Source organism: Melopsittacus undulatus, chromosome 1, assembly GCF_012275295.1.
Source record: "Melopsittacus undulatus isolate bMelUnd1 chromosome 1, bMelUnd1.mat.Z, whole genome shotgun sequence".
NCBI lineage: Eukaryota > Metazoa > Chordata > Aves > Psittaciformes > Psittaculidae > Melopsittacus > Melopsittacus undulatus.
Window position 1 is genome coordinate 73,968,391 of NC_047527.1, and position 14,105 is coordinate 73,982,495.

General features: G+C 39.1%; 1 protein-coding gene across 2 annotated transcripts in view; it reads right to left on the minus strand.

The window, feature by feature from the left end:
• CTNND2 (catenin delta 2) overlaps positions 1 to 14,105 on the minus strand; it is a 646,172-nt gene that overhangs the window by 169,817 nt on the left and 462,250 nt on the right. The window lies entirely within an intron of this gene.

The window sequence follows — 14,105 nt, forward strand, 5'->3', positions numbered from 1 at the left end:
GAAGTCAGCTGGCAGAGGTCTTGAGAATGGTGGAGAGCTGCAGTTTCTTGAAGACTTAGGTACAAAGCTATCTGGAACATTTTGCACAAATGTCAGGGAACTTTCAGCCACAGCTCCAAGCATACCTATGTGACAGAAGATGCATATCAAAATAGAGAGCCAAACAAGTAGTAAAAAAAACTAGTAGTGAAGGACTATATGCTGTAGAAGTCAAAAGCTGGAATAAACTGGGCTGCATGCTAGAAAGGTAATTCAAATTAACAAAATACCTTTTACTGGCTATAAACAAAAAGCAGTAGTAGGTTCAGTAGTTGATGAAGAGAAGGGTCAGAATAAAAGGGAGAAGGGTAATGAAAATCAAATCTACCTCCATTTCTGTGAACCATCTGATATTGTGCCACATAGAAATCAGTTAAACTGGTAACATACAAGGATCCGATCTCTAGTGAAATGATAATGTAGAATTAAGCAAAATATGAAACAGTAGTGAATATCCTAAACTAAATAAAGGACACTAGCTAAACCTGTGTCCTTTATTAACACCCCCATGCTCAGAAAATCTGAATTAGGTGACCCACACAGATGGTGAAAGAAGCCAGAAGGCTAGAGTAAATCAGAGGAGGTGCATGGGATGTGATTCTGAGAATGTTAACAAAGTGTCTGTGTAGCTGATCCAAAAATGAAAATAAGATAGCATCTGTATGTGCAAAATCTTCTGCTGTTGCCTGTTTTCCTTATACCAACACTAAGCTGTTCAGTGAAAGGCTTCTGGTGGTGTGGCTTTTTCAACAAAAGAATCACAAGTGTGCAAGTACTTCACAGCCTTGGCTATAAACCAGCATTTGCCATGTACTCTAAATATTTCAGCAGATTGTAAAAGTGCATTATTTCTAGGAATTGTCATCATCTGAAAAGACTGACCAAAGCATGCCAAGGTGTTAAACCTGGTTTCTTTGATGGACTGATCTAATTTTAAATCCCGCAGAAGGTTGTAGTTTGAAGTGGTGACTAAAGCAGATTACAGCAGGCTATTGATCCAGGGATGGAAGAGGACCCAAAAGGGAACACTGAGTTAACCAAGGATACAGATCGCTTCTACACAGCATTGGAGAAGCAGGAGTGGTGGCCCTGTCTACTCTCCATCCAGTGGTCACAGTCAGTCTCATGAGACTTTGAGTTTTTATTTCTGATTTCTATTACCAGGACAGAACAATCACATCCTCAAGCAGCTGACACAGGCAAGCACTGACACCCAGAGCTTTTCCCATCTCAGGAACATTCCCCAAAGGAAGCGCTGTGAAGATACCTGCTATAAAGAACCATAGGCTTGACAAAGGCTGAACTACAACAAAACATTTATCTAAGAAAGAGAATGCACAATTTTTAGATCTATTCATTACAATGTTTAAACTAGAATAGTCTGTATACACTTGCTTGTCTTCAGACACCTATGTGTATCTGAGACAGCCTTACTGCTGACGTGGTGCCCAAAGGCAAAGACAATACAATCCAAGTTAAGGGTAATCTTTCCTAGATTTCTAACTTCCACACAGAGTTGTCTTGCTAACGCCAGTCTACAAGACTGCTGAACTTACGCCTACAGACATATACCCTTCTGTTGGCTTCCCTCCCCCCTCAAAATCTATAAATAAAGCCTGAAATTTTCTTTTGCCTTGTTCCATGAGATCTGTGAGAATGGTCTTCTGGTAGTACTAGGAAAAAACAAACTACATGTAGCTCAGGATCAAACACAAGGAGAGCTAATCAAGAGCCAAGGCAAGATCAAAGACAGAACTACCTCTGATGTTTAAAGGGATACATTTATTTCTGTTCAAAATATTTGGAAGTGAATATATAAGTATTACAGGAATCTTTTTCTAACGATTTTATCTCAGCACATTTAAAAGGAGCGAAGACAAGATGTAAAACTTAACTGGTAAAAACATGACAAATACTTAAATATAATCCACAGACATGGACTGTAACATAAAGAGCAAGAAGCCCTCTCTAACAGCTTGTTCCCTCGTTTTCTTTCTGTGATTCCAAGAGAGATGGTCAAAAAAAAGTGAACACATAGTCACTACACTTGGCTTATTATAAGTTAAATTTGAAGCACTTCCTTAAAGTATTTTTCCTTTTTCAAACATACATCACCATATGTAGGCATATACATAGACATAGATTGTCAGCCTGGTCTGAATGATCGGCTACAGTTTAAGAGGCGGCAGAACTACTCTATTTGCTTTGAAAATGTTGCACATGAATACTGGGTCCTTTCAGCACACAATTTCAGGAAACAGCACACAGAGATGTCAATCTCTGTTCCACTCACTTTGGAAACCCTCAAAACCTTTCAGCATATGGTCTTCTCTAGTCAAAACTTGGCCAAAGGAGTCTACAACATATGGGATCTGCTTACCCAGGTATACTGTGACCTGTCAATATATGCAGTATTAGGATATTATCTGCCATACCTGGACCCACTCTACTGGATCAATAATTTCATTGATGAAACAGGCAACACTGTGCATTTTGGCAATGTACCATTTAAATATTTATGTGTCTAACACATAAAGAGTTTGCACCATTTGACTGTACTTCAACAGACACTTGATTTTTAGTTAATCATGTCGCTTAATCTAGCCTTCCTTAGATTTCAATTTTAGCACAGCTGAATATAAACCAGCTGTACAAACATTTGTCAATCTGCTGAAAATCTGGATGCTGCTCCTGGGTTATGACATTTTCCTTGGTTTACGCTTCCATGTTGCCCAAATTGAAACTACCATACAGAGATTCATCACAAATGTGGTTTTTACAATGCATTTGTGTCTGCTAATGAGGTGCAGAGGAAGATATCCTGTGGCAGATGGCCAGGATTCCTGCCCAGCATTGCCAAGTAGTGATAGAGATGCTCAGTGTGTTCCAGGTCTTTAACAGAACCATAAACCTGAGGTTTTAGGGCTAGTCCAGAACTTCAAATCACCTCTCCAATATAACAAAGGGAGACCTGCACCTTCCTGCAGTTCTGCCTTTGTATCCTTTATATATCCTCTGGCAAGACATCACTTTCCTGGTTTTACATTACTACCTGTGATTTAGATTTCAAAATAAGAAAACCGTAAGAAGTGAAAATGTGAAAAGGCAAGATGAGAACAACTTTAACGTACCAAAAATGTTCTGGAGTAGAGCTGTCTGTAGATTTCTTGAACATTTTCATTTTAAGAGGAAAAGATTTTAAAGATGGTACAGTTGAGTAAAGATTATCTAATGACACTGGCCCACATGGTACAACCTACAGCTCTAGGTTACTGCCTCCATGATTACACTCAGATGTGTAAGTATTATCTGCTTGAGGTTACCCTGATTTCATTTACAAATCTCTTTTTAATTGAGATATATTTATGAACCTTTATGAAATAATCTTTCTTGCTATCGGTACTGATCTATAAATATTTAATTCCCTCACTCCCAGAGAGGGAGCTTCTAAGAAAAAAGTTGCCTGTGTCCTGAGGTAGCCATACCCTGCTGTGGCTGGAATAATGCTATCTCTCCTCTAAACTGTGGGGTAGGGAAGAGAGAAAAATTGGTGGCTTCCGTGCTTTAGGGTATCTTTAACTTTGGCTTTTGTACTATTCAGTTTGTTCAGTGCTTTGTTGTGATTTTTTTCCAGCGGTTAGGAAGTGCCAATTGTGTTTTGGGGCTGTTAAGCTAAAACAGCCTTGAAAATCTTGTTTTATCTCTTCCTCTGCAGGCATATGCATATACAGGGACTGCTTCTGCAAAGGCGAGTAAGAGGCAAATTAGGTAAGCTATCAAGATGTCTTTAAGCGGCTCAATTTATCTCTTTTCTCCCTGCGATTCATAACATTTTTCCGACTCCCTACTACAAAGGCCTTAGAGTAGCTTAATACACTGCAGCTGTGAAAACATGCCAAGTTACCCCTTCCCAGAGAGACCAGCTTGCATGGGCTTCTCTCCATCTACAGGAGTTCAGATTTTACAGGGAAGATTTCAGAAGACTGTGAAATGTTCACCATCAGAACAGCTGTCACAGATGTGGATACCCTTTCCTCATAGATCAGAAAGGTGGAAATACAGACAGGAGATTAAAACAGTAGACAGACTTCAGGGATTCCAGCCTCGATTCTGTCACTGACTTAGTTTGTCAGACACAGTCATTTAACGCCTTTCTCTGAGATTTGATAGATTCACTGTCTCTGGAGACTTTCAAATCAAAATTGTCTCCTTTTCTAGAACTAGTGTTCTCATTCAGAGGCTTTAAAGCCTTTCTGTATTTCAACATCAGGAGAAAAAAGCTTCTGAGGTCCTGCTCCCATCTAGCCATATAGAAGTGTATACTTTCTAAAGAACAGCTGTTATTCCACAACCCCCTGATCCTAGGAAAACAGGAGGAGCACTTTCGACAGGAAGATAATTATTATTTCCTCACATGCATCATAACTCCTAACCACATGCAGCTATAAAAAAATTGCACAAAAAGCAGCAGGAACCATTTAGCATTAGCCTAACAGCACCAATGTTAACAATTCAAACCACTCTCATCTGCAGGAGAGGAAGCTCACATACACAATACTCCCAACAAATTTAAGAACATCAACATTATTTTTTGAAATCACCACCACTACAAGAGTTCCCAAAAGGTTTTGGGGCACTCCTCTTACAGTCGAAGCTTTTAATATTGTGTTACTAAGCACTGTGAATTTCACAGTAACTGACAACACATGAATGGTCTCTACCCATCACTCTCTTTAGTTTGATCAAGCTTCTGGCCCCAGCAGATCTCCTGAGTTGCATAGCAGTGACAGAACAGCTCCTACCCTTTTCCAGCAGGGATGACTGAAAGTCAGGCTTTTTCAGGTTTGGGTAAATAAAGAAAAAAGCAAATGAAACTGGATGTTTCCTTCCTATTCACAAATAAAAAGCTTGGGCATCAGGCCACCTGGGTAACCTGTAGACTGCCATGAGAATGTAAGGACCACCACAATCAGAATCGGTATTTTCTATGTGTGCAAATAGCAGACAGTAGGAAATGCCAACAGTGCATGCAGTTTAGCATGAACTGCAGAAATACTTTTTACAGCTGGGTGAAGGCAAAGAAAGGGTGCCTATATGAAGTATTAGAGAGTATCAATCCTAAATATCTCATGGTACCTCATTCTTTAGTGATGCCTCCCTCCAGTGCACTACCTCCATTTCTATAGCAGCAACTTTCACCTTATTTCTACACGTACATGCCCAGGCATCACTTGTATACGTGTATCACTTTGCAGCATTCCCTTCCCGAGCACAGGAAACTCTTCAGAGTAGACATTTTTTGATGCTTAAATAATGAATATTAAACAATAAAAAGTTAAAGGTTACTCAGAATAATCACACAAATTGATAAACCCCACCATTTTCCCTGAAATCCCAAATATGGAAAGCCAAAAGAAAAAACACACATGGATTTCTAATACTGAAGTAAAAAAAAAAACCCAACTAATGAACACTTTTTATTTTCTTACAACTAGAGTCCTTTTCAGTCTTTTAGACAAAGAGGACTAATTCTGCTCATTAAAGTTGCAAGCTGCACAATTCTATAAGTGCGCTTGAATTTGATCTTCTTGTCAAAGGGAAACATAAGACTAACGGGTTTTCTTTACTGCCTTTATTTCAGTTTTTATTAAGCATGAAAAAACAAACCCTGATCTCCTGCATGCTAGCTTTATGTATCTCAATGTACAACCACCAAAGCCATGCAATAATGCAAGATGTATTTAACAGTCAGGAGACAGGAAGTTCATGAGATAAATAACAAAAAAGTAAAATTGCTAAAGAATTGCTCAAATGGAGCAATGCTGTTGGGAAGGAGGGAAAATATCCACCAGAGTACTGTATCAGAAAACAAGGCTGTACTACCACACTTACAGTGGCACGTGAAGAAGAGATGATTTCTACCTGGGTAACATCTCTGTTCTCCAGGCCGCAGGATAACCCAGTGAGTCTCCACAATGACTCCAAAGCCAGCAGAAGAATAAAACCAGAAGACCTCATCAACAGACAGACATGACTAGCAGAAAGTATTACCAGTGCTCTACAACACCAATGAAATCCACAACTCTCAACTGCTGTGTCAGCAACAAAAGCAGACCAAGAACAGTGTGTCTAACCTAAAAAATAATGCACAAGCTGAATCAGAGAAGGATTATTTTACATAAACTATATTCAAGAGTTCAGAGCAGAAGTAGGCCGTAGATTTTAAATAAACATAAAATAGGCATCTCATGTATATTTCATAGTTTTACCTCAGTAGAATGCAACTTGCTGAAAAACATCCTTTGAATGGGGAAAAACAGCTTGTCCTTCACTTGCCATCCTATCAGGTTATGACTGGGACACGACATTTCTATCCTTGACAAAAAGAATGAGGCTGCAGACCATTCTACACAGCACTTTTACAGAGCTGTTTCCAGCTGAACTGGCAAACACTATATATCTAATAAATCCACTGCAGAAAATAATCATGCTATTGATTCAGGGCAATTGCCCTTATTAATGAATGAGAGAAATACCGCCAAGGATCTGTCATTTAGAATTCAGAATCAATACCTTAAAGAGGCCTTTGAAACTTGAATATATTAAGGGAAAATATGGGCATCAATCTATCAAAACTCTTTCCTCAGACTGTGGAAGTACAGCTACCTATAGAAGAAAGACAAGCTATTAATATGGTACTTAGTTCTTAGCTGTATTGTACTTATTTCCATGCAATACTTTCTGGGTGGGATTTTCTTCTGGTGGTATACTTAATTCCAGTGCTCATTACTATCACTGATCCAAGATTTTAGCTGGTGGTGTGATACCCTGCAGTATATTCTGCCAACTGCAAGAAGTACAGACTGAACTGCAACTTTCCCTTCATCATCTCAGAGCTAATTCCTTTTCAGACTTTGGTTAACCTTTTTACCCCAATTTTCCTCATTGAAGCTGAGGGCAATGCTACTCCCTCCAACTTTGATACTGTTCTCAATGTAATCAGCTGACAGCATCAACCCCAGATACAAAATCCTCCAATATTCATATCCTATAGCTCTAACATGAATTATTGCCTCAGATTCCAGCAGCCAAGCTCAGATCATGGTTACATATGACTAAGTAACTGATACAATAATTTTTTCTAAAACAGATTTCTAATATGGTTAAAATTATGACTAGTTTAAACTGTGGTTAAAAACTTAAGCATTGGTTCTGCAGTATGAACAAGCCATGCAGCATGTGTACCCTACATAAACTATGTGCTTTTGAGTAGATTATCACTTAAGAAATTAGATTTTGCTCTGAAAGAGTCCCAAAAATGAATAGTGGGTTCATCCGCTATGCTGATGAAAATTGTAATGACAGGTGTTTCCAGTAATCTCTACCAACCCTCATTCAGAGACACTGAACCCATTCTGATAACCATTTATTTCCTTCTCTCTCCTCCCCTGAGATACACTCGGATCAAGGGCTGTACAGCATAACCTGATTTATGGAAGACACGAGCATGCTTGCACAGAACAGACACAAGAGCTCCTCTGTCTAGCCTGGTAATCAAATGCCTGTCACAACACGATACAGAAGCAACCTCTGATTTCCCCCCCTTCCCTTTCCTTGTTTAATAGCACAAATATCTCCAAATCGGAAAAATAAGTTTCTTACACATTCTTAAATTTCACATTTTTTTGCCATTTTAAGACATTTAACCATGCCAAGTGCAAGGTTCTACACCTGGGTCGGAGCAATCCCAGGCACAGATACAGGTTGGGCAAAGAAAAGATTCAGAGCAGCCCTGAGAAAAAGGACTTGGGGGTGTTGGTTGATGAGAAAATGAACATGAGCTGGCTTCAGTGTGCGCTTACAGCCCAGAAAGCCAATCATATCCTGGGCTGCATCAAAAGGAGCGTGACCAGCAGGTCGAAGGAGGTGATCCTGCCCCTCTACTCTGCTATTGTGAGACCTCACTTGGAGTATTGTGTGCAGTTCTGGTGTCCTCAACATAAAAAGGACATAGAACTGCTGGAACAAGTCCAGAGGAGGGCCACGAGGATGATCAGGGAACTGGAGCACCTCCCATATGAAGACAGGCTGAGAAAGTTGGGTCTGTTCATCCTGGAGAAGAGAAGGCTGCGTGGAGACCTCATAGCAGCCTTCCAGTATCTGAAGGGGGCCTACAGGGGTGCTGGTGAGGGACTATTCATTAGGGACTGTAGTGATAGGACAAGGGGTAACGGGTTAAAACTTAGATAGGGGAGGCTTAGACTGGATATAAGGAAGTTCTTTACTGTAAGGGTGGGTGAGGCATTGGAATGGGTTGCCCAAGGAAGTTGTGAATGCTCCATCCCTGACAGTGTTCAAGGCCAGGTTGGACAGAGCCTTGGGTGACATGGTTTAGTGTGAGGTGTCCCTGCCCATGGCAGGGGGGTTGGAACTAGATGATCTTAAGGTCCTTTCCAACCCTAACTATTCTATGATTCTAAATCTGTATGATTTTGAAATTTATATTTACAACTGCTGCTGCACATTGGAAAGTCAACTTAAAACACAAGAAAGCCCACAAATTTTCAGCATGTTGTTTGCACAAAGGGAAGCTCAAGAGCTGTGAAAGTCTGAGATTTTTTTAGGTCTATGTCAATACTTGCTTTTTGTAACTTTTCTTCTAATGGCAAATACAAATTTACACACGAGCTGGGGTTCTTGATATAATTTGATAAATATGAAACTGATATCCAGTTGCATTAAAACTATGTGGAAAAGCCATGGAACTCTTCTGAAAAGGAGGATACGGTATCTGGTGTAATTTATTAGTGGAGAAATCACTATATAGGCTACTAAAACTATTTTTCTCTGTTTCTTGAAAGTATTTCCATCTTCTAGGTTTTTTCATTTGAGCATAAGGAGAAAGGTGATCACACAAGAAAGCTCTGCATGCAACATTACAGATGAAGAGAGCACCTCACTCTTCAGTTTGAGATCACACTTTTTAACCACTATAATTTATACCGGAGTGGCTTTCACTCCGAAGTCAGTGGAAGAAATATTATGCTCAGAGGTGGCTTACAAAGAATTTCCATCTATGAATTTACATTCACAAATCAAATGACTATATCAGATTCTCCCAGAGGCTGATATTAATTTACATTAAGAAGAATGTTCTGCAGCCTTCATTTCACACTTGTGAATGTCTGAGACATACAGCAAACATGGGTATTTTTAGAACATACAAAATTAAATGTTCGCTGGCAAACTCCCCAAGGTTTACAGACTTTCAATCAGTGACAAGTAATTCTGTGTTTTTAGGTTTTCAGTACTTTATTGCAACTAAGCACCTTTGCTATGATAAGGGTTATTTAATGTATGTGTATGTCCAGTACATAAGTTCTTACCTCTTTAATATAAATAATAGCACATACATATATATATGTATGTAGATGACAGGACAAGGGGGAATGGCTTTAGCAGGAAGGGGGTAGATTTAGCTTGGATATAAGGAAGAAATTCTTTACTGTGAGGGTGGTGAGGCACTGGCACAGGTTGCCCAGAGAAGTTGTGGCTGTCCCATCCTTGGTATTGTTCAAGTCCAGGTTGGATGGGCTTTGAGCAACCTGCTCTAGTGGAAGGTGTTCCTCCTGCCTGTGGCAGGGGGGACTGGAACTAGATGATCTTTAACGTCCGTTCCAACACAAACAGTCTGTGATTCTTTGATACTAAACGCAAATTCCAGCTTGCTGATGAGCATAAAAAAAAAAAAAAAGATATGCACAGCAAATAAAGTCTCTACCTTAATTTGCTCTATAATGAGATCCAAAATATTTTACCTTTTGTGGAAAGCACAAGACATTCTGATGCTGTAATCACTTTAAGTATGAATTATAGATCTGTAACTGTAAAACTGGCAACCACACATTTAACTCATACAATATATATTTTAACAAAAAATAAAGTTAAGTATATTAATTAGCTACTTGTGCCCATTGTAATTTCAGAACAGGAAAACAGAAAAATTCTAGCAAAACAGTAATTAAAGCGAGATTCAGAGTAAGCTTCCCATTGGCATTGCAATATAGTCATTTCTCAAGCTTCTGTATAACTGATTACATCTTTTTTTAACTTCTACGAGTAAACAGCAAAACTAATTAGCTGTACACTATTAAGTTAATGCACATTTATCTACAACAATTCAATTCTGACTGTGAAATAATCTTTCTAGCCCATAATTACACCCCGGCTTAATTAGCATAATTTCCACAGCATGTTCTTTATTAAAGAAGTTGACATAAGGGTTGGTCTTAAATACCAAGGATATTCTAGACAATTAGAAAAAGGGAGACAGGCAGAGCTGCACTGAACACCTATTATACTATCAAGATAGTACACGTAAAACTGAGTATGAATTCAACGCTATCTGAACTGTCACAAGCATCTGAAGATGTTTTCACAGAATATAAGCAAAACACTTAAAGAGCTTGAGATATCCCTCAGCCACTTCACTAGAAGTGGTCCCACGTCCTTCACAGCTCCTTCATCCCCTGTCATTGCATCTCATCTCCACCAAGGACAGCCAGCAAATTACTCATTATCTTGTTCAGTTTCCTTCAAAAAGAAAATGCGTGAGATTTTGCATTTCTTACACTAATTTAAGTGCAGGCAGTCAATTTTCACTGAAGAGAGTCACTGTAGGTGAAGAGGCAGATCAGTCTCCAGGCTCTTTTAGTCTTTGGTTTCCTGGTGAGGATTTAGTACTGAGCATCCCAGTTACTAGCAACTGCGCCTCTTACAGAGACTTTACTCCCTGGTACTTGGGCTGACAACACTGAACTACTCTTCTATGGGCCAACGTGGACAATATGTACGCAGAGGTATGTGGACAACGGCACCTGGGTAATGCTGTGCTTGCTGTAAACAAGGAGTTTTGAAGGAAAGGCTCTGCTGCCACTCAGCAACTGACTCCGCTTGTTCTTCTGCCTAAGCCTGCAATGTGCTGGGTGTCACTGTATATCAGACTAATAAGTCTGGCTATTAAATGTAACCTCTACTATAACACAAACAGCCACAAGTCTGTCCTGACAGTGAAGAACTAAAATGGAAAAAAACCCAAAACCAAACCCACCAAAAAACAAACCCCTGAAAAAAAACCCCACCAAAAAACCTTGCTCATGTCTTCATCTGTTTCTAAATAATGGTAGTTAAAATGAACTGTTATCTGAAGTGCTCTTAGGCTCCGTGAAGGATTTTGACTGAATATATGCTGTTGGTAATGTCCTTGCTTTCTTTCCATAGTTATGAATGGTATAAAGATAATTTCACCTGTGAAGGATTACCATTTATTGTCTGAGATGATGAAAGACACTAAGATTTTCAAAATCACCAGGGTGATTTAAAGCCAAAGTCCTATTTTCATGTAACCTCATAAAGGATTTTAATTTAATCAGATTTCCAGAATGCCTAAAACTCTCCTGAAAATGTAGACTTCAGCTTTTAAATCACACTGGCACTTTTAATAACTTTACTCGCTCTAATTAACTTTTTATTTTGAGGTTAGTACTATTAACCAAGGCCAGGACCAAAATGCTCTCTGCATACTAATAAGTCACTAACTCATGCTGCTGAAATGTAACGTCTGAGGAAATATCCTAGAAATTCAACATAAATTCAGAACAACGGAAACTGATAAATCAGTTCTTCAAAGAAAACAAATCGGCAATACCTTTTTCAAAGTATTGCTTTCTTAGGAATACATACAACTAGGCAAACTGCTGGTTAGAATTTAAGATAAGGAAATACATCCTGAATGAGGTAATAAAATAGCTTATTTTTTTGTTCAGACATATAAACGATGCATCAACTAACGTCTCCAGATGCATCAACTACTGTCTCCAGATGCATCAACTACTGTCTTCAGACTCTATAGGAAAAGCCAGTTCAAGAAGTTTCAGTAGCAAAAGGAAAACAGAAGAAGATGCCCCAGGAAGCTGCTCATTCTGCCTCCCCCCCCAGCAGTGAGACAATCTCATTTTGAGGCAGCCCCCCTTTCGCAGAAGTAGGGACAGAGGCAATGGGGTCATGGCTAACTAGTTCAGCAACTACATAACCTGCTTAGCCTTCATGCCCAAGGCTGTTTGGGAGGATGCTCAGGACATCTTATTGCCTGCTCTGCACCAGCAGCAGCCAGGTCTGCTAATGGCCACAGCTTTGCAGCTCCCATCAGTTTACAACACAAAGACAACAGCAGCTGAGCCTTTTGTTTAAAGCCACCCCTTCAAATTGGAATTAAAACATGTCAGAAATGACAAGTTAGCTTGTCAAAAGCTAGAAGCTAGCTTGTCAGAAGCCAAATAGTAACCTTTCCTAGAAGGTTAACTTTTCTTCTAATAATTAAGACCAGAATACACAAGCAATAAAAATAGTCATAATTTCCAAGAGACTTTAATTACATTTTCTAATAAAATTTCACTTTAACTATCTGTGTAAAATCAGATTATATAAAATGATACTAAGATAGCTGAGATCATCCAAACATGACAGTAATTCTGGCTGCCAAACTAGAGAGGCCTGTCTGTGAGTCTTTGTCAAACCATACACCCCAAGTTAGTACACCTAAAATTCCTAGCCAGTTTCAAAAATCGTGGTCTACTATGTTTGTCTTGTTATTTCGCCTTGACAAGCATTTAGCTCTGCCAATTTTTCTTTCTAGAGCATCAGAGCACTGAGAAGAGAAGAAAGAAATTCAGCTTCATCCTTCAGTCCTGCAGCTTTGAGTCAGGAGATAAAGAGTTATGTCTTGAAGACATGAGATAAAAGAAAAGCAATATACTCAGCCACAAACTCAACGAATTAAACTAAGAAAAAAAACCCCAACCCTGTAGGTCAGGGAGAGATCATGCAGAGTAAGCACAGCAAGAGACAAGGAAATGGAAGCCACAAATGTATTGTTATCTTTTCCATGTCATTTGATCTCTCTATACATCTGTTTTTCTACCTATAAAGAAGGCCCTTCTGAAAGGCTCTCATAAAAGATTTTTGAGAGCTTGCTGTAAAAATCACTAACTCCAGGGCAAAATGTTATTACCAGTGCTGCACAGTGGTGCAGAGTGGCCACCAAGACTTGGATGGTTTTAAAGAGGGTGTCAGAAAGAACCATCAGGAGGCAGATTTTTTACTACAATTTGTTAAGCAAGCACAGTGCAGAAGAAAACAAGAGAAATTTCAAAAAAGGCAATTTGTTTCACATGCCTAAAGAGGTTCTTCTGGTTTTCATTTCTATTATCAGGTGTTTTCCTCTTGCCCTAAAAACTGCACTTCCTTGGAATACATTCCTCATCTCCCAGCACTGAAAACTGATGCTGACTAAAGAGTATCTATACAATAAAGTGAGAAAGAGAGGCTTAAAAAGAAATTCCTCAGTTTATGAAAAGTAATCCCAGTAATCGCAAGAATGGTCAATCACACTCTCTGAGGATAGCAGTTAATAAAATGACACCTTAAGTCAGCATTTTGCCCATTCTGTTACCAAGTTGTCAGTAAAATATGTGAGTGCCTCTCACAACTGAACACTTCGGGAGGTTTCATGACTGTTTTAGCAAGTTAGACTTGATCTTGGTTTTTAACATGATAATGGAATGGCTCATCGATACTGATATGTCAAAAGGAAGACTCATCTGTCTGAAAAGTTGGGTTTTACTTTACATACTCTCAACAGCAACTCTGTGACAAATCTCCAACAACCCTGAGATGTGCAAACAGAATAGCCAAGTATACATCTGGTATCACTCACCAGACTCACCAATACCTAATAGCCTTTATCACCATCTGTTCAGCTGTTTCAATTGTTCACCAGCTACTAAAGACCTAAATACTGCTTATATCATCTTCCATAGAAACACTTTCACCATCTACTATAACTGCGTAAGAAGCTTACACTTCTGGGGAATGTTGCTAGCCTTGTGTTATGGCTTAAACATTGACTTCATTCTGGGTCAACAAGAGACAATGTTTTGAACTGTCAAAATTTAGTTATCAATATGATTGCTCAGCACTAGATTTACTTTTAAAACATTTTAATTTTT